Raw genomic sequence first — 20,063 nt, 5'->3', positions numbered from 1 at the left:
ACCCTCTGGGTGGCGCCCTAGGCAATCGCTTGTGCAGTTTATGATCCGCCACTGCTCCTCTCTAATCCAAACTGGTTAGAATTGCAGTAGAATTTTGTCTTGTTATTGTAATTTGACATCAGAAATTGAATCGAAGTGTCTTGAAATAAATATATATGTTTTATGATATCTAGTTATAAAACACTCCCCCACATCTATCATGACTGGGGACTTAGTTTGGAGACATAATCCATAACTTCCTGAGCCTAATGAGAACAGAAATCCATTCACTGAAAATGTTCATTGCTGAATGCAGCTGAAGTGGAAACAATCTGGAAAAAACAATTCTGTCCTCAATTGAGCTGTTGTTCCCAATCAGTTGGTTATAAGTCTAAAAGTCATTCTCAGACACAAAAAGACATTTATAAACACTCCAACATGCACAGTGGCACTGTTTTCTAATTCACGATTAATACCCAATTCATAATGAATTTATGACGTTGGACTTAATCGGTTGGATATGTCTTTTTTTCACATCTTTGATAAACATCTACTGGAGCTCAGTTGCATTTATTATGGCGGTGATAGACTTGATAGACGCCATGATCCCGCCATTTGGGAAGAAAAGACGGGTTATAATAACGCTGAGACACGGAGCTCATCCATATTAGAAGAGTCTTTAATGAACTCGGACCGTAAAAGACACTCCTCCTGCTCCCGGCTCCTTCTGCTCCGCTCCCGAGTCGACGCGCGGGGAGGATATTCACACCCTTATCTTTACCAGCATCGCCTCGAAGACAAAGAAGAGCCCCTTGAAAATGAAGATGTGCTCCAATAGCAGGAGAAGCCAGTCTTAAAGTCACTATATCTGCAGCCGTGCCCCGCCTGGAGGCAGACAGGCACCGGTCCTCGGAGACTCTTCGGGGATGCGCAAAGATGTGAGAGCAAAAGAGCGAGAGGCGTTGTGATTGGCCGTACTCTTTCTGAAAGCAGCAGGCACGGCGAGTCATGTTTGCTCCAGCCAGAGCATCAACGAGGTGGCATCAAACTTGAGGGAGAGACGTGCTGTCGGTGTGCGCGGTCGATGCGTTCGCAGCGTCAACCATTAACTTGCACCATTCCCCCCTCAAAGAGGCGGACGCGCTCTCCGTGGTGCTGAAACAGAAAAAGACTTGGCTGATCAACTAGTGAAGGAGAGGGAGACGCTCACACTTCGCTCTCTGAGCTTCGTGCTATTTGCCAGCTTCAGCAAGGTAAGTGTGGATGCGTCGTACAGTAGATACGCTGTATCAGTCATGTCTCTGAGATCTCGTATTACACACTCCAAAGCCATTAGCGTGCACTCTGTTGTCTGTGTGTTGTCCCGAGTGTTTGCAGGCGTTTTATTTTAAAGTTTGATCTTATAGATTGGCTATAGGTTCAAAGTTGCGGTATCAATCACTCTTCAGTTGGTCGTGCATGCTGTATTTAAAAAGTATGAGCAAGTACTGACCCACAGTTGCCAATTATTGCCTGTTGATTTCACTCTGTCGGACATTATCATGTATTTTACTTTTACTAAATTTCCCTTGGTGTCCATTCAGCTGTTCACCCTAAATTAATTTTTCCTTCCTGCTGTGGCTTTCAAACATTTTAACACCAAAGTTTGAGAATGCCTGCAGTGTTTGTCGTCCCCCTTTTCTTTTTAATTACAGCATTTACTTCCAATGCAAACATTTCTCAGAGAAATGATGATACCATGGGGTCACTGTAAAAGTAAGTGTATTATTGCCTGTTATTTCAGTTTGATTTCTCTGCTGTTAAGTCTGATATGACAGTTTGATTGTTGGAGTGACAGTTAGGTGTGTATCTTGTGTGCAAATAAGGCACACAGCATGGTTTCATACTCCTGTATACATCACTCCTCATGCTTTGTTTGGGCTGCGTTGTGTACAGTATAGACTCTTTGTATTGGAGCAGCGACTGGAGAAGCATGTGGTTTGTGTTGGTCTCTCACTTTGCTGCCTGCTGGTTCCTGATAACTTCATGCAACACACATCCGTATGCTACAGCTTTTGTGTGTGTGTGTGTGTGTGTGTGTTGTGTGTGTGTGTGTGCTTTGTTATAGTGCTTCCTGTGCTTTCCAAAACAATTCATGTTTAAAAAAATAACTTAACTAATCGATGATGAGGGTCAGTGATCCATTCCACATTTTTAATGGCTTTTATTATTTTTTCAAGCTTGGTAAACCTGTGGCTGAAGCACAATCTGAGAATAGAAAAGATTAGGACAGAGTTTGTGTGTGTTGTTGTTGGGGTGTCACATAGGATCGGCGTGTTCACTAGACTAAAAATAGCACACTAACTGGCCTCAGGCATGTGTTTTGGGTTATGCCACTTTATAGCACAAATGATTTTGCTCAACAACCTTAAGCTTTGTAGTGACTTTAAAACTCAAGACGCTTCCCGGGTGTTGTTGAGATCTGAGTAAAAGCTGCCTGGGACAAATCAAGCTAATGGAAACTGATTACCCAATAAGAGGGTTTGTATTACTTTGTGCAACTAACACAGTGTTTCCATCTTGTTTACTTTGATTTTTCATATTGCCTATGCATGTTGATGGTCAGTTATAAAAAGATTGTTTAGATCTAGAAGATCTTAAACTGTTGTAATTGCAAGCACTGTGACTTAGTTGCTTTAATTAATTACTCTGTCGAGCTGAGAGGGAGTGTGGGTGTCATCAAAGCAGAACAAGGCCCCTTTGAGGTGGGAAACTTGTGGCTGAATAACTTAAATTGGGATTAATTTCAAAAGGTGAGACTTAATTTCAAAGGCACATTTTTTCTTTTGTATTGAAATACATGTTGGTGTTTTATATTTCAGTCATTAAAGCTGTAGTGGACATGTCTGCATATTGGTGCCTCAAATCCAGTCTTTTACCCTTTATTTAAAGGATTATATAACTTAGTATAACTATTTAGTCAGAGAAGTTGATATTATTGAATGCAAATTTTGCTGCTAGTTACAAGATGGTTTGTTTTCCTCGTATTTGTAAATGTAGCACTTCCCATGGACAGACAAGAGTCCTAGCCAGCATCCCATGCATAATTTAATTTAAGTCTTGCATGCCTGTACAAGTCGAGATGCAATCTTCTCCCTAATCCAGCTAGACTTTGTAATTCACGCAGCCCACAGGTGTATTTCCACCTGAAAAGCTCGTTGAGGCACTTGACTTGTGTGCCAGATTCTTGATATTCACTCCTCATGCAAAGACAAACCCTCCACAAGCTCATAAACAGAGCTGTAATTGCTAGTAAGGTTGCTCAGCGGCTTTAATCAATTACTGTGCCGTCCTCCATCCGGAAAGATGGGGGAGCGCAGGTGTCATCAAAGCAGAATGAGGCTCCTTTGAGGTGGGGAAATGCAAGACTCAATGACTTCACTCAGCTGGGTCACTGGACACACAGCCGAGCTTTGACGCGTACAAATTGTGCTTGAAGATGCTGCGCTCATCCTGGGAGGCTCAGCGGCTGGCAGGGGACCAGCGGAGCGGGGACATTGCACTCCAGATGGCCCAGTGAGGCCAGAGGAAGAGAGCTGTCCAAGCCCAGCTGGGAGTAAGGGAAGCTGGACTGCCGGTAGACCGTGTGTGATTGTGGGAGAGAGACGGGATGAGAGAAACAGTAAAAAGACAGAGAGAAAGAGGTACTATGTGTGTGCGTATGAGTGCATGTTGAAGGAGTGATTGGAGGAGAGAGAGAGAGAAAATGAGAGAAACAGGCGCCTCAGTGTGTGTGTGCATGGAAGTAGCAAAAGGAAAAGTGTGGGAGGGAGAAGAAATAAAAGAGAAGATGAAGGAGCTGGTATGTCTGTGCCTGTGCTTGTGTGTGTGTGTGTGTGTGTATTTCTTTGTGTGTGGGTGCGTATGTGTGTGCATTGAAGAAGTGACAGGGAAGCAGAAAGGGTTGGAGACGCAGAAAATGAAAGAGAGAGAGAAACAGGCACATTTGTGTGTCTGTGTGTGGGTGGGGAGAGAAAATGAAACTGGAAGAAGCAGGCATGTGTGTGTCTGTGTTTGTGTGTGATTGCAGAGAGAGAGAGAGAGTATTATTGGGAGAGAAAAAGGGCAGGAGGGACTAAAAACAAAAGAAGGGAGGAAAAAAAGGGGAACGTGTGTGTGTCCTCGGGAAAGTGAATGTATGAGGGGTGAGAGAAAAATTAGAAGAAAGAATCTGGTATGGTGGGATGTTTGTTTTTGTGTCAACATGTGCGGTCTCAATGCTGACAGAGGCATTCACTGATAATATTAAGCAGCAAATCAAAGCTTCATGGCAAACGACACACAGAAAGCATGTAAAATAGAGTGTTACCTCAATCAGAAATTGCAACTTTTCACTCAGCTCTGACCTCTGACTCTGTGGTCAAATTTATTCACATGTACAGGAGCCATGTGATGTGCAGCGGTCATATGTGTGCTTTATGACACATGGCTTCAGGCACACGGCCCCCCTGTTGTGAGCTCAGATATTCACTCCCCGCTCAATGAAAGAATGTGTTGCGTGTGTGTTGCACCCCGTCCACCTCTTTTTTGTACTGCATGTTACACCTCGCTCCTAAAGAGAAGCCGCCTGAGAACGAGCGCAGAGCACATGACCACAAACACACAGTGGCTCCACTGAGATAACTTCGCCTCGCTGTTTTCCATTTGGGGAGGCCGCTAGAAAGCACACGGAGAAGAAAGCATGCTCTTTTCATTCTGCCACATCTGCTCTCTGATGGAATGGCGCATGATCTGCACTTTGATCACGATGAATTATTCCTATCCCCGGCTATAAATATGGTCTGTCTTCAGCATCCAATCTCTACTTAAACCAGGAATCTGTGCTCGCCTCAGAGTAGCGCTCTCCTGAGTGTGTCACTGCGGGCACACTGCAGCTCTGGTTTTCTTCCTCACACTGTGAAGGAACCAGAAGCTCTTCCTTTGTGAAATCCTTTCTCCAGAGAAGACTGTGATGTATAGACACAATCCAGTTCAGTAATGGCACTATTTTGTGCAAACTGTTGTGTTTAAGAAACAACAAAGGAGCTTCATGTTTCTTAAAGGACTAGGCTGCTGTTATTCTATATTTTCCGCTTTTACAACAAACTCCATGAAAAGAACAAAAACAACCATAGGTTGGTCAGCCTCTCATTTCCTATCTTAAAAAGCCAGGAAATCAATAATGATGTACACTCTCTGACATCTAAAATATTGATCAACACAAAAACATATGAACTATACAACATAAACATTTTTGCAAACGTTTACAGTAACTGTCTATGGCCATTCCATTTTGTTGCTGTTCATCCATAAAGCTTTTTATGTCCTTTATATACAAATTGTGTTTTGTGACTGGTTCAATGGATATCAGGTACAATTTCAGAAACAAACTGGATACAAATATTTGCTGTGAGGCTGCCAGGTCACTGATTCTGTTAAATTGCCCAAATCCCACTCTGGTTTCTAGAAATTGTGTTTGCATGTTTCTAAATATCATGTTGTGGTAAGAACATCAACCCTGCCTGGATGATATTCAGAGACGTTAGTTTGAGTTGTTGAAACTCTACATTTATGTACCACGCTGGACTCGAAGAGAGTTTGTTGGAGTGGATGGTGTATGTACAAAGTGCAGGACTGTCGTACATAAAGGGGGTATGAAGGAACACTAGGGTTTTCAGTTTCTGAAAACTTTGGGGAACACACTGAGACAGAGGAGTTGGGTGGACTGGTTTTATTATGCATCCAGATTGTGGTGCTCAACTGTCTCCTTCAGACGTATGAGGACAACAACAAACTCCATGACTGTTGTAACTCTAAAATGTGTGCGTTCATGTGTGCGTGTATGTGCGCAGGCTTTGGGCTGTGCAAAAGCTCGTTTTGCTTTGATTTACTTATTTGCTGTAGCTGCTTTGTTCAAACATCTCTATGTTTTTTTATTCAGTGGTTTTATTCTGCTGTTGACTCTGTAAGAAGTGGCTGAGAATTTACTTTATGTGGCATATCGTGCCACTACTACTATGCTACACTATCTACTCTGCTGTGAAAGCATTAACATGTTGTCACCTTAAAGCTGACATAGTGAACTTATTGGCAAACAGTTGGGGGTCTGGTCACTGGGCAAAATAAAAACCAGTTTTCATTCTTTTTTATCTCAATTTTCTCCTGAATTTACTCCTGAAATAAATAGCTGCTAAATATTCCACTTTGTTTAACAGCTTTTTTATTGAAAGCAGCTGCCTGCTGCAGCCCAAAACAATGCAATGAGAGCAAGGAGAGTGAACCAAAACAGTAAATAAGATTATGATGACCAATTTACTGAAAATATTTTGATCAATTAAGATGTTTTGTGCCTGAAAAGGGAGAGCATCAATAAAGATGTCCATACTTGATGCTAACTCTGGCATCTTCATCGAAAAAGAAGTAACCGTGAGCTCCCTCCTCTGGCTGTCTGTAGACGGCTAATCAATCACAGATGACATCTTAAAGCATCCAATCTGTAAATATAGATTCTCCAATCTATTTGAATCAAGAGTTTTTTAAAAAATATTTTCCCTGATTGTCTACTGTTTTCATAGAGATGATTTCCTTCCTTCTTAAGGTCTTTGTTCACACAACCTTCTGATTTAAATCAAATAATGTATTACACGAAACACTTTTTTAATCTTTTTTTTTTTTCATTTCTACCATTTAACCTTATTTATACAAGATCTAAGTTATTGTCCTAGAGGTTATGTGAACCTCAGTCTATCATATCTAAAGTTCTCAGCCTCAAGGCCATCCTTTGAAACTGAAGACAAAAATCTATTCTTCTATTTTTTTAAAGAAAAGGCTGAGACATTCTCAAAACCTCAAGCTACTGAAACATTTAACCAGCTGCTCTTAAACAAGGGTGCATTATACCTGTATTGGGGACAATGATCAGCTATATGTGCAGATATGGGAATGGAAGGTTCTGAACAATCTTGTCATGTTAATTCCATAAAGGGTTAACTGGTAAGGTCTGTGTATAGTTGGCATGTTTGTGTGTTTCTTGTTTTAAAATAGTTTAATAATAATTTTAATAAAGAGTGAAAGAGTGAGATATGGGGGATATCTGATCTGATGATCTGGCAACCCTAAGGCTATATCACGCATTGACAGCTAGCTGAAGCACTGGCGATAACGTTTCAGAGATAAGTAACCGACACATTACCAGGAGTTGATACTTATAGTAATAATAATGAATTTGCTGAATGTAACTAACACAAATCAATTCACTTTACATCTAAATTTTGGGCTAAGGTGAGTCAAACAGTGCTCAGTGCTCAGACATGTCATTTTGGATCAGGAGTTGAGTTATTATGGCAATTATGACATTGATAGTATTTGTATGGAAAATTAGCCACAGCATGTTCGCCTGATTTGTTTGTAAATATCATGCATAATTTTCATCAGCAGACTCTTGGAAGCAACAGCCTAACCAGCACAGAGACACACAGGCAGATGGAGCTGCAGGCTCTCAGTGAGACTGCAGGTACAGCTGCTTAAAACTGAGCAGCATAAAGTAGACTGAAACTCTATTGGTCGTTTTTGAATAAGTATATAGCAATAATAACAAGTTTACTCTCCGATTTACATAAAAGCAACAAACTGTGAAATATTACTTTAGATTCTAACCCAAAAGAAATAATTTGAGTCAAAAATATATTACACAATGCATCCATTTTTGCACACTCAAGCTCACACACAAATATATGTGCAAACTGGTCATTTGACAAAAAATGTTCCTATAATGAAACCTTGCTATGGATCAATGCACATCTGGTCCCCTAGTGAGTCTACACAGAAGCAAGACGTGTATGTGGGACACACTCAAAATAAGCAACAGATTCATGTCAATTGTAATGAAGGAAAATGTCACCCAGCTTAACAGTGTGGCCCACTGATGTGCTTTTAATAGGTTTTGGACAACAATGGAGCTCTAGTGCAAAAATAGGAGCCTGTTTACACCTGGTATTAACATGTGTCTTGAGTGATCTGATCACACGTGGACAGTGCTTAGTCTGTCTGTTCACACCTTGCATTAGAATGCATCCCCACATGCTTCTCAAGTGATCACTTGTGATTGGATCTTACCTTCCCGATCTATATGCAAATAAACACATGAATTGTTTCAGCTGACAAAGGCCAAATGTATTGTTGTTGTTTTTTAACCGGCTGACTAAAAGCTTTTACTGTTTAAAATCAGAACAATCTTATTGAATCGAAGCACTGCACCAAGCATCAACCTAAGGGGCTTAAAGATGAAGCAAACATGATGTTCCAAAACCTGCACTTCCTAATGGCCACTTGAGACTGGCTGTGGGAACCAATCAGTCCCCATAGATATCCATGTTGAAATGCCCAAATTTACAGCAGAAATAAAAATGTTTACAGTCTGGTACAAAAAAAATAAAAAAAGATATGATATTTTTATATAATTCACCCATTTACGTTTTATTAAGTCTTTGAGTTATGCATAATTAAATGCCTGGCTCTTCCAGATACAGGCTGTCTGCTGATAGTGTCTTTGACTTCTCAGTTAGATCAATCCCTGGCTCCGAAAAACCAAGACGGCAATGACCTTGCTGAACTTGAGGTTTCAAAATGGCAGTCCACAAACCAACAAATGATGTCACAGTAGCTATGGCCATTATTTAGACAGTTTATGGAATGCATGCGGGTTCTTGACAATGTCAACATTTTGCATGTGAAGGCCAGGGGCCCCCTGACACCTGGGCCTGTGCCCAGTAGCCTGTTTAGTAATCCATTCACGCAAGCGTTGTTAGGAGACTGCTGCTGCGAGACTGTGAGGTCTGTGCTGGAGACACCTGTTAAGAGTCCACACGGCCGCACACACAATGACAGGTCAAACTGTTAGCATAACATGGCTAACGTTACATAACGGTTATTAACGAGTTTAATGACAGAGTCGAGCAGTTTCACTGTCTGTGTGAGATTTTGGGACCTTGTAACAGCTGCTGCTGATGCTGCTGTTTTAGCTGGTGCTAACCGCACAGACGTTGAATTGACCGTTGGCTGGGAGGAGAGTTCGTGTCACTGCACCGACAAAAGTTTTCTTATTAAGTGGGGTGTCTGATAGCAAGGACATCAGCTGAGCAAGTAGTCTTTCAGTGTGGCCCAGGACACATTATGCTGAAAGAATCTGGTCAATTTCAGCCCAGACCACCATTGAGGACACCTTTGTTGCATTCACACATGTACTTTGAGCTGTCCACAAGATAAATGTTAATACCAGGTGTAAACAGGACATAAGATGGAGACTGTTTCAAATTTGACAACATAAATATTCTAAATGTATCCAAGTGTTTTTCCTGTTGGAATGTTTGCAGAAGCTACGGAAACTATAAAAGAGGGAAAGGACTTGACATGAAGGACAGCGTTCAAATTTTGCATTGGAGCCAGAGTTTAGTGTCACTTCTACTGGAGTCAACCGAATGACAGACAAATCCATCATCTGTTTGGTGACCAATAACAAGGAAAACTAACATTAGGATACAAAATGTAAGTCAGCATCATGTAGTATGTGTTTTTATAATCTGGTGGACAGATTTTAACTCAGGGGTGAAATAACCAAGACATGATGGGTTACAGTATGATTTGCTGTGCCAGCCCTTTTGACTCCAATAGAAGTCATACCAAAGTCTGGCTCCTACACAAAGTTTGACCACTCGTGTCATATCCTTTCCTTCTTTTATAATTTCCTTGAAGCTAACAAGGAAACTATTCTTGAAAACTAAGCGAAAGTAAACAGGGATCAAAGCTGTTGCCCTAGCAACAGAATATCAATTATTGGTCTATATCAGAGCCCTTTAAGAGAGAGTCGCGTCATCTCCATTTGCACCAATGGACCGTTTTTTCATAGCAATGTCAGAACGTGGAGCATCTCAATAGTTCCCAGAAGTAGCATATATCGCTAGCGGCGCAATGATGTTGCAGCAGAGAAGACCATTTGTGATGGGCTTTAATAGGGTAAGACGTCTAAAAAATCGTTTTTTATATTAATAGCATATTTTAGCTAAATTAATATGTGCATTAAAGCATGATATTGGATTATGTGCCGCTAAATTAGTAGATTTAGGAAGCAATAACAGGTATGCTAACAGAGTAAGCTAACGCTAGTACACTGTACTGTATATACTGAACACATTTCGTTAGCCATTAACAGCCTGTTAATTTAAAATGTCCTGCTCTTCAGTAATTTCATCTAATATATATTTTGTGTTTTACAAAATATTTAATTTTTTGTATTTTAATCATATTTTAATCCTTATTTAGCACTCAGTTGCTTTTTTTCTATTGCCTCTGACTCTTGAGCTGCTGAAATGTGTGAACCTCCCGAGTGTGAGATTAATCAGTCTAATCTAACCCTGGCTGTTAACATTAATCTTCAAATATAAGCACGTTTTACTTTAAAAAACAATATAATAATGAAACTAAAGACAATGCACTCCGTGTATATTGTAAATCAATGCGGCTATTGACTGCTATTTAGCGAAAATTAGAGTTTTGTCTCTTCGTATAATGTATTCAAATGGCCCGCCAGACACCTGTGGGAACTATTCGAAGCCTCCATGACTCACGTGATGCCTGAGCATTTTTAACCTCCGTTGTCATTACTCTGTTTATTCTTGTGCACTAGTCTATATGAGACTTTTTCTACACACACAATACTTGTGAGTAACAGAACATTTTATTGGTTTCAGTGTTTTAAAGGTATTTGCTTACAGTGGAGAAATGTAGAACATCTCTAAACTCATCCTTTAAGCAATAATGGGTCTTGCATTAACATTAATGGCCAGATTCCACACTTATACATGATGTCAGTGAAAAATGTAATTTATTAGCATGCCTGTCATATTTTACATTTTGGATACACTGTGTGGATTTGGTGCTGTCCACTGTTCTTTGATTCATTACCTCATTGAAATACAAATCTGGGGAAAAGACCATAATTCACTGGAACGCCATCAAACCGGACCGAGCCAGCTGAGCTGGGATTGACTTTGTGTTAATACATCATTTCTGATTCACAGAGCTGACTACAAGCTCTTGACTGGCATAATCAAAATGCCTGTGATGTGTCAGGAACAAACCACAGTACAATTCTTAAGAGAGCATAGAAGTAGTGACAAAGAATGGCTTCAGGCTGTGCTTTAGGAACAATCAACAAAGACCTCATCTACATCTTTGTATATCAATGCATCCCACTGGGACGCTGTATGTTTCTTTTCTTAGCATCGTTGCTTGTGCCTGAGACTTTGGCTAATTTTAATGCAGAAAATTCCTAGTTCCTCTGCACAGCACCTTCACATCGTCTCACAGCCTCAGCCTCAAAGTATGGCGCTATCAACCTATCACCTCTAATGGGAACAAAAGGTCAGTCCTTAATTATTCATTCGGGATGTCAAACAATGCTTGCCGGCTGTTATTTAGGGTGAGGGAGACCCATTGAATAATTCAGGGGCAGGATTCTCTTTCCTTCGAAAAAGCAGTACACTGGTTCAAATGTTTCTTAGAGTCTTATCTCCATGCAGGAGCTCTCTGTCATTCCTTAGCTGACCTTGGCTGTCACTGCAACAGCAACATGGGTGGCACAGAAGGTGGCAGGGACTTGTGTTCTTTCCGTATCTGCAGGCCTCCTCCACACAGCGAGAGTGAGTAGGAAGGACTACAGGGAGCTGGCTGCTCCTTGTCCAAGTTCCCCCAGTGTCTGTTTACAGTACAGCATGTGCCACACTGAGCCAGGCTGCTGCCAATGTGTTAAAAAAAAAAAAAAAAAGGCAGATTAGTCCTTTACAATGACTTATTCTGCTTTTCATCCGAGGTATGTTTCTGTTTTGGTACACTTGCAATGTCAATTGCCCTTAAGCAGCTTTCTTGAGATGTAAGGGGTGTTTATTGCAGCTGAAGAGGCAAAAGCAGATATTAATGCTATTAAAGTGCATTAAACTGAAGAATGCTGTAATGTGAGTCACTTCCCTAGAAGGATTAGAGGGAGGATTCTGAGCAAGCAGAGAAAGTGAAAATGTTCATCTCATTCTGTGAGAGGCAGGAGGGAAAGAGAGGGACGGAGAGAGTGAAAAAAAGTGTGTGTGAGCAAGAGAGAGTGAGAGAGAGATGGAGAGAGACACTTAATACCAACTTTACTATCTGAACAATAAAAGAGGTACCTACACAGCTACAGTACATATCTATCAAGCAACGGATGGCAAGCAGCCCAGACGAAATCAAATGAGAAGCATGTTAGTCATTGTAAATGCAATCAGCAGAATGACCCTTTCTCCCTGGCCATGACCACTATCACACTGCTGTCTGTCCCACTGTCGGGTTGTGATTGCAATTATGGATTAAATTCAGTGATCAGTAGGTGTAGATAGAGTCACTTAAGTCTATAGCTGCATTTAACGATACTTCAGCTGAATCTGAGATGTTTTATACAGTTGTTTTAAAAATTGAAGACACATCACTCTTTCCAGGATGTTTTTTGGCAAATATTTAAAACACAGGAGTCATTACTATATTGTCTCATAGTCTGTTCTGTAGTATTTAATCTTAATCTACTATTTAGGATAATCGGGATCTACTTATTAAAGCTACAGTTGGTAGCTTTTAAGAAGATAACTGGTCAAACTGCTGAAACTATCGCTATATTCTGAATTGATTTATTCAGTATGTTATATATGAAGCTATGTTTCATGCAGTTGTCCTTGTCAAATTACCAGCCTGACGTGCTTTCCAAAAAAGAAATAACATACACCAAGCACTTCACATGAAAGGACATAGAAGACATAAAGACATAATAAAACCTGCATGTAAAAACAAAATAAGATCAGAAAAGAATATATAGAATGCATCTTCACATGGATAAAACCCAGTTGATATTAATTGTGAAAGTATGTTAAAAATAGGATAAAGAATAAAATGCACAGAATGCATAACATGAGATGGAAAATAAAACCCACTGAGATAATATAAATACAAATAAAGCTTAAAAAAATAAAGAGTATAAAATGCATGAAATTAAGGAAAATGCAAAATTTTAAAAGAGGTGCAGCAGTGCGTAAGTGCATGTGAAAGACAGTCTAAAAAAATTTTAAAAAGTGGTCCTCCACCTCCTCATACTGCTTCTAATGTCATTTACTTGAATCTGCAATACATGGAAATAAACCAATCATGTCAGTCCTTACTTGTATGGTCAAACTGTCAAACTCAGCAGCGCTAAACAAATATGGAAAAATATTCTGTTACAGCAATTGCTCATTTATCACCTCAAATGTTATAAAAAAAAACATATTTCAGTGCTCTATTTAGCTGTAAAATGATAAAGTTTGTGACCTTGCTGTCATGTTGGAAGCAGTCGACCAAATAACGAGACACCATCCACCAGCCAGACCAACTTTCTTAATTTATAGCTGAACAGTACTCTAAAATAAGTTTCTGATAACATCTGGGACAAGAGAGAAGCAATGCTGTAACAGAATCTTGATTCACATTTGATCAGCACTTCCTTGTTTGACAGTCTGTCCACAGTTTACAGTCTGTGATTGACATGATTGACAGCTACATTACAGACTCATCGACTCAAGTTGTTTTAGATCATGGTGAGGTTATTAAAACTGATACAAGGCAATAAATCTTTTTTTTATTTATTTATTTATTTATTTTCGAATGATTTGTCTCATTTAGTGCTGTGTCAATAGAGCAAATATGAGAAAAGGTTGGTTTTATGTATATATTTATATATATAAGGTATCAACTACAGCTTTAAGGATTCATCAATTATCAGGCCATTCCTGTTTTCTTCCTCACTTATTTCTTGGTAATCGCTTTTTCGTTTTTTGTACTGTATTGTTGTATTATGTTCCAAGACCCAGTAATACCCATGCCAGGCTTGACAATAAGCAGGCATTGCTAGTTGTACCACTAAATCATAGTTTTGATTAAATTTGTGTACTTGCAGTTTGTTTGTGTGCCTGATACGATATAGTAGATGCAGTTGTGTTTTGGGAAGGGATTCAAAACCAAGTTAGAGTGGATGAAAAGTATGCCGGCTATAAATCATGATGGTTGAGTTGGTGGGAAAAGTGTTGTGTGCCAGGTCCAAAGTGCACAAGTTTAAAATTAACAGTTGACTTTTTCCTGCCACCTGGACCTGTTCAGTTGAGTTCAGGATCCAGGCTGATGAATTGGGGAATGAAAACAGAATGTTATTTGGGAGCGCTGATGCTCAGGGGTCGGCTTGTGATGCCAGTATTTCTTTGAGAGATACTGCCCTTATTGCCACCGTACTATGTGCACAGCGGTGACAACACTCGTTTATCTTGGAGATGAAAAAAATGGCTGAGGAGGAGCAGGTTTCATCGGGGTGCCTCTGTAAATGTGAGCAGGATGCAGAATGACCGCAAAGAAACTGAGAGGTGAGGAGCAGCCTTTTCTTTCAGGCTGACAAGGTGACTGGTTCAGGGGCTAACTCTGGACCAGGTGCTCTGAAAATCCAAAGACAGCATGGTGTATGGAAGACCCAGCGCCAAGGGCATGACCATACTTGCTGCCAGCATCTCGCTCCACTGCGGGGCTCTTAAAATGTTAACTCTTCTGGAACCGCACATGCCCAGGTGCCGGGGTGCTGATCAATTAGGCCAGAGTGTAGCTGCCCAAGTTAATTACACTAATTTATTTTGCCTAAGCTTGTCAGTAAAGACTTGGCAACACACTCTGGTCTTTCTGGAGGCAGCAGCAAGGTCTTAATTTGTACTGTAGGTGGGCCCAAGTGGACTGATCCTGCCCTCATAGGGAAATCAGGCAATAACACCAATTAGAGAATTCATGTTTAAAGTTTGCAGTAACTTTAAAATAACACCAGTTCAATTCTATGCTGTGTTAAGTTTAAGTTTTGTTATCAACAATAATAATAATAATTTTTTAAGGACTGGGGATGGAAGTAGGTCTTTTTTTTTTTAAATTTTTTGTGTGTGAAGCAACACCCCCCCCCCCCCCAATTTTATGTTTTGGCATATATGTTAAGAGCATAAGAGAAACTTGCCTTCTATTGTGCATATTTGCATATTTTGTATTGATTCATTGGTTATTAAGAGGGGAAGGGGTGGTGCAAAGTGGGGGAAGCATTTCAGATGATTTTTTAAGCACTTTTGATGGAATTATGTTGTTTGATTAGACTTGGGGAGGGACATGCAAGGGAGGGTCATGAATTTCCCCAGTCACTCAGGGAAGCTTAAGAAAAAATAGCTGTAGCTCCAAGGTGGGTAATTTAAAAAAAACAAAAAAAAGTCCAACCCCATCCACCCTCTTACTCTAATAAAGTACAGTCCCCAAGTATATAAGCAAGAAAAGAATTCATTAAATTTAAAAGATGTGGTGACCAAATTATTTGAATATTTTCATTAACAACCGAATGACACTCTTTATCCAGACACAATGTTTTAAAAAATAAAATTAGTCCTAATCAGCCCCTACTTCACATAGCTCTCTGTAAATGTAGTAATCATCATGTAACAACAGCAATAACTTGCCATTGTTCGCATTCCAAGTGTAGTTTAGTGTGCAAGAGTTCATTTCCAGATCATGAACACTTCACATCGTGATGCTGCAATGAATATCATAAGGTGGCTGTGTACAACAGTGGAGGATGAGGGCTTGACAAATACGCTAATATATTTGTGGTGTCTTAAAACAGATTTAGCTGTCAAATAATATCAGTCTTCATATCAAAAAAATGTATAGTGCAGTCTTTGGACAAATTACTGAGCCAAACTAATGAAGCTTATCGTGAGTTCAACCAGGAAGACTGACTATCTTCATGCTATTCTATTTATTATTAACTCTCTCTCTGTTTCCGCTTTCAACTCAGCTGACTGGAAGCCTTCACTCTCTCAGTTAAACCAATCATATTTTGCAACAACCTTTGTGAGCCAATCATCTCACTGCTGTTAAAGTGTAAAACAGTTCCTCTCTCTCCTGCTGTCAGCTATCATTCAGTGTCAGATCGATGCAACCCTTCCCCAACCTATTCTCATCCAGTTTCCATCACAACCAGTCTGCCCAGTTGGGTCTTTCATTTTGGTCAACCAGAAATCTCATCTTATCCATCCAGATCTTCAGCCATTGCACTTCATCACCTCCACCAGTGGCTAGACTCCACCAAGAGGACGGGGGATCTTCCTGTACAGCTCATGGCATCGCTACCTCCTCAAAACATGAAGTCACGATGGGGCCCATTGCCAAAGACTCTTCGTTTTTCTCCAACGTTGCTATTATACAGTATGTCAGTATTTTTTTTTATCCTTTCTCAAACATTTTTTTTTAATTTCCATCTCTACTGATATATATTTGTAGTCTTAAAACAGAATTAGCTGTCAGTTCATTTCAGTCCTTATAGTACATCCTAAAATGTATACAGCAAGCATTTGATAATCTGCTGAACAGCTTAGTTGCCAGAAAAAACTGCTGGCATTGTAGGGTTCTGCAAACATTTGTGCATTTACGGATGTGATATACGGATTATAGCAACAGTTCTAAAGTGACATAGTTCAGGTGTACATGAACAAAGTTTCTCATCAGGAGGTGGAGGGGATGGTGGATGCTTTGACAGTTAGGCAAGATAGCTGCCAAGCAGCAGACCATTATTCAAGACCCATGACATGTTCACCCCATGTTTGTGCTGACAAACCAGGTATTTTTAATGAGACATCAGGACCTTTCCAGCCATATTTTTGGCAACAAAAATGGGTATTTTAAGCCAAAACATAATGTTTTGTAACCACAACCAAGTAGATTTTTTACCTGAAGTCAGTACTAACTACAGCATTGACAAAATATGAAATATAAAATTGAAATCTAAAGAAACCTAAAGTTTTGACTGAATATGAAATGGTCTAATTTAACATTCCAGTGAATGCAGAAACATACAATGGCAGCTATTGTGTTGATTGGGTTGTATCAAACTAACACCTCAAGCCAATAAATTCTGAGTTGAGCAGAGCCAGAGACTGACATAATCAGTCCCACCGGGATTTTGCAAAGTTGTGATCGCAACATTTCACACAAATTCAGCCAATTCCTGTAAATTCTGTGCGACTTTGCAATTTTATTCAATCACCAAAACTCTACTGCAAATCTGACTATTTAAAATGAGTTATACCTCATTTTATTGGACAGCTGCAGGCAGTGTATTGATTCATTCAGCTCCTCCTTTCTTCTCTCTCGGTTTATCATGAGACTACTGCTGCGCCTGTGACAATGTCACACACAGACAGGGATGTTAGCATCACTACATAACCCATTGTCTATCAGGAGATTTAATGGCGGAGTTGAGCTGTTCCCTGTTGGTGTGAAATTGTTGGGACTGTTTAACCCTTTGAAGCCAAGACAAACTGGCCTCTATTCTTTAAAAAAACATGGGAAGAAGGAAATCAGCAGCTTGAGAAGAAATTACTCAGAAATGAGCAAGGAATTATTAAAAAGTATGAGAAAATTACCTAAAAATTGGCACAAAAAAATCCAGATGAAACAAACAAATAGGGAAGTAAAAAAAAAAACCCAAATCAAAAAAAAATACACATCATAAGATGAAACAAAACAGGGAAACAACCAGAAAAAAATCTTAAAAGTTGTTATTATTCCATAAAATAAATTGAAATATATTATAATGGTAATTAGGGAGGTAGCTCCCTGGAACATTTTCCTTAGCAATTTTAAAAAACAATTTCTGCATCTGCTAATTTCTTGTAATTTGCAGGACATTTCTTGCATAGTTGGTAATTGGCTTTTTCCTGTGTTTTTGAATGAAATCAAACAAATCTGCTTAGGGTTCAAATATTTTAATACTTTGGAAAGCAGTCTGAATGCGGCACAAAAAAAGTAATGTCAATCCAAGTTTCAAAGGGTAAATGGCTCAGTGACCGATGTTATCTCCTGCTGTTGTGTTAGCTGGTGCCCTCAATTGTGTTGCTAAAATGCCTATAAATATTACAACCTTTTAGAGAAGCTGCTAAGAAAGAAGACATTTGAGGCCGCAACAATTACAAAAACAACCCGTGAAATCCTGGAGGGAATGATAATTACAGTTTGGACCATAAATGACACCAACAGAAAGCAATGTGTTTTACACAAATCTGCCCACACAGTGCTGTGTTGCTAAAAGTCAAAATGGGCATAATATGCAGTGTGCATATTTTGCACTATATTCACTAATAAAATAATATATTTAATCATGATTAATTATTTGAAGTAACTCATTAAAAAAAAGCTCCTTATAATTAATCATGTGCGGATTTGAATACTTTAAGTACAGTGTAATTTACCTTTAAGCTGTTAATCATTCAATCCTTGAGTTTCCCTCTTTAATTGAGTCAATACAAACACATCTACCTTGATTGTTATTTAATGTTTATTGTGAAGTGATCAATTTGTGCCCCGCCATAATTGCATCCCCTCGTGAAAGAAAATGAATCCCATTTTTTTTTGTTATCTGCTTCCCCATATGATTAAACAAGAACCAGAGGCAGTGGGTCGCTCATTCAATTAGTGTTTCATTTACCACATTTAATTACCCACCATCTCTGCCCTCTTTGACCCTGCAAGAAGCCTCATATGACTAATGAGTGTGCACTTACCTGATTTCCTTGCCTGGGAAATCACATCAGTGTCTATTTCCTGTCATCTGCTCACAGGGAGGCAGTATATATGGTGACTGAAGATTAAAGGATTTTTTTTTTCTTTTTTTGGAGACGAGGTGGGAGTATGTTTTTACCAGCGAAGAGGTTTCAAGCCTGCATTGAAGGCTCCTGCGATGCTTCCAGCTAGTCACCTTACTCAGGCCAGACACTTTGATCTCCCAAAAGCCCATGCTGCCACAAGTTGTCACAATTCTTGTTGTGTACCTGTTGAACATTAAGTGCACATTTGCACAGGCAGAAAAAGGGCTCCGAACTAGTTAGATTTCATTTTGTACTGCACAGCGCCAGATGAAGAAAGTTATTAAAACAGGTCTGCAAGTTTTTAAGTCATCTCGTGTCACATGCAAATTTATCACCTTATATTTTAGACATGGTGTGCGTTAGAGCTGAGGCATGAACACTAGTCTTTAAATAGGTCTGTTCCAGCTATTGAACTGAATGATAAAATTGTCTTTGTATTGACTAAAGGTACTGTGTATTTTACCTCCATCCTTTCTTACTTCTTGTTAGCTGTCAGACAGCAGACAGACAAATTGCAAGTTTCTCAATTGTGCTTCATTGAGCTGGTATCACACTCACAGCTGGTGTGTGCAAGAGAAATACTACGAGGAAATTACAGCTCCACACTGCGTTAACTTTCTGCTGCTGCATAAGATTTGAGAAAGAATGAAATGCAATAAACTGCTGACTGGTTGAACAGTAAAAGCATGATGGGAAGCTATCGTGGAAGTCAGTGTTCCTCTACCCAACTCACTTCCAACATGTAAAACTGCATGACGCTGCTATGTCTTACATCACACCTGTCAGATGTTAAATTATACTCTAGAATTGCTTGACAGCCTCAGAATAGATGTGGTCTTTCCTTGGAGCAAAATGCATTCTGTATAAGAGCTGAGTCTCAAAATCTCAAGGTTGGAAAATTTCACCTGCTGAATACTTGAAGCTCATAAATAAATAAACAAATAGGAACAACAACAACATAGACACATTACAACACAGACGCATATTAAAATTTTTCTCAGCTCCCTCTGTGACTTCATGAAGAGTTAGCCAGTCTGGACAATTTTAAGGGGCCATGACTAATAGGATCCCTAAGAAATATCAGAATATTTAGATTTTTTTTCTACAGAAAATTATTAAGCTATCATCTTTGACAGAAGATTTTATGTTACAATATGCTAACTAATATTAACGGTTTCTTTATCAATTCCAGTTTTTGGCAACACAAAAAATAATCAAAAACAAAACAAACAAATAAAAAACATGGAGATCATTACACTGTAGATGCATATTTATTGTCAGCTCCCTCTATGACTTTATGAAGATCTA

The 20,063-nt window shown here is 39.5% G+C and overlaps 1 protein-coding gene across 1 annotated transcript in view; it reads left to right on the top strand.

The window, feature by feature from the left end:
- Nucleotides 1-697: 697 nt before the first annotated feature.
- Nucleotides 698-20,063, top strand: part of chst8 (carbohydrate (N-acetylgalactosamine 4-0) sulfotransferase 8) — a 209,609-nt gene continuing 190,243 nt past the window's right edge. The window contains exon 1 of the mRNA XM_042488543.2: nucleotides 698-1,232. The gene's annotated coding sequence lies outside the window, so the exon portion shown is untranslated. The remainder of the gene's footprint in view (nucleotides 1,233-20,063) is intronic.

Source organism: Plectropomus leopardus, chromosome 1 (genome assembly GCF_026936395.1).
Source record: "Plectropomus leopardus strain MGB_pleo_1.0 chromosome 1, ASM2693639v1, whole genome shotgun sequence".
Classification (NCBI taxonomy): domain Eukaryota; kingdom Metazoa; phylum Chordata; class Actinopteri; order Perciformes; family Serranidae; genus Plectropomus; species Plectropomus leopardus.
The sequence above is the reverse complement of the archived record's forward strand: the minus strand, read 5'-3'. Positions and strand labels throughout refer to the sequence as shown.